This window comes from Trypanosoma cruzi (genome assembly GCF_000209065.1).
Source record: "Trypanosoma cruzi strain CL Brener chromosome Unknown tcruzi_1047053413903, whole genome shotgun sequence".
NCBI lineage: Eukaryota > Euglenozoa > Kinetoplastea > Trypanosomatida > Trypanosomatidae > Trypanosoma > Trypanosoma cruzi.
This window is the reverse complement of record NW_916132.1, coordinates 1-1,694: the sequence shown is the minus strand read 5'-3', so window position 1 is coordinate 1,694 and position 1,694 is coordinate 1. Positions and strand designations below refer to the sequence as shown.

The 1,694-nt window shown below is 61.0% G+C and overlaps 2 non-coding genes across 2 annotated transcripts; both read left to right on the top strand.

The window, feature by feature from the left end:
- Positions 1-32: 32 nt before the first annotated feature.
- Positions 33-109, top strand: Tc00.1047053413903.20. The gene has a single exon (XR_008254086.1). It is a non-coding gene; the product is annotated as an H/ACA snoRNA, TC6C1H2 (small nucleolar RNA).
- Positions 110-149: 40 nt separating this feature from the next.
- On the top strand, positions 150-237 carry Tc00.1047053413903.10. The gene has a single exon (XR_008254085.1). It is a non-coding gene; the product is annotated as a C/D small nucleolar RNA (snoRNA), TB6C1C3 (small nucleolar RNA).
- Positions 238-1,694: the final 1,457 nt, after the last annotated feature.

Sequence of the window (1,694 nt, the reverse complement as noted above, 5' to 3'; positions counted from 1 at the left end):
GGGGAAGGAGCGCTGTGCGTGCGTGAGTGGAGCGTGCTCCGTGGGTGAGGCGGCGGCCGTATATCATCATTTCTGTGCCGTGACTGTCTCAATCGGGCCCGCAAGAGCAGCACCGACGGCGTGGAACGCGCAGGGCGACTGACGACTTCATGATGCGATCAATCGAGGCATTTGTATGACCGTGACGATGAGTTACACCTCCGTGCACCCAGCTACCTACAACAGGCACGGGACTGACGCGCCCCCTCTCTCCACGGCCCTCTCCGCCGCCTTCTCCCTCTCTGTCTCTCTGTGCCACGGTGCACCACCTCGCCTCCTCTGTCGTCCCGGAGTGTGCTTCCCCGGGCTGTGGCTGGCCACTGTTTGCCCCCTTGTTTCCCATGGGGGTCTGCCGTGCATGTGATGCGTCCCGATCGTCTTTATCCTAACAAAGCGTCTGACTCGTTTGCGTGAGGCGCACTCTGTACCCGTCTCTGATGGCATTGCCACCCCCATTTTTTTACCATTGCGCAGCCTTCGGAGGGGAGTCTTGCCGAGTGGCGGAGGGCGACACACTCCTGCTGGCGGAGGCGGACCACACGCCAGTGCGACCGAAAGCCATTGATATCCCGCGGCATTTGGACGGGTGTGTGCCAAAAACTGGGTGCAAAATGACTGTGCGGTACAGAGCTGTGGAGTGCAAAGAGGACCGCGACGGATTTGCGTCGTGCTCGACTGCTGCTTTTGCCCTGCGCGTGCCTGCTTGTGTTGATACCATTTTATTTTTCCTGTTATTCTCTATTGTTGTCTTGTGCGCACTTTCGCTGTGCATGCAGGAATAGTCTTGAACGCTAGAAACAAGCTACTCACAATGCTCCGCCAGCTCCGCCAGCTTTGCTGCGCGCTGCTCCTGTTGCTGTGCACCGGTGGCGGCCTCGTCATTGCGGTGCCGCACCATTGCGTGTTTGATCGCCTGCCACGGAACGTTGGCGAAGTGACGGGCGGGGAGGAGCCGGCCAGTCCTGTCACTGTGTCCGTGGGCAGTGACTGGGCGCCCCTCCGAATCAAGGTGTTTGCGGATGACCTGGAGGGGTTGGGGGGATTCTGCACCAGGGCCGGGGAGCATATAAACATGTTTTTTGGCAAGGAGATGGTCTGCCAGGAGGAGGACATTCTGACGGAGGAGAAGGTGGACATTCTCGAGAACGTGATTCTTTCCGAGGCGGCGAAGATGCACAGCGAGCGTCTGCTGGTGCGGCCGCTGGATGGCCCGCTGGTCGTGCCGAGGTTCCGTGAGGGCAGTGTTTGCGGGAAGTTTCCAGTGCCGGAGGAGCACCACACGGATGGGGTGCCCGATGCGGACATGGTGCTGTACGCGACTGCTGTTCCGACGTTCAAGCCGACCTTTGCGTGGGCGATGCCGTGCGCGACGTTGGGCCCGCGAGGGCGTCCTGTTGTTGGCGTCATCAACTACAACCCGCGCCACATCGAGAACACGTCGCAGCACATCCGCGTGGCTGTGCACGAGATGGCGCACGCCCTCGGCTTCATTGTGGCGGACATGGAGGAGCAGGCGCTGGTGAAGCGGGAGGTGGGTGTGCGTGGGAGGAGCAGTGTCCACGTTGTGAATTCCCGGAATACGCTGGAGCAGGCAAGGCACCACTACGGCTGCGAGTCAGCGCCGGGCATGGAGCTGGAGTTTGCGCCGCCAATGC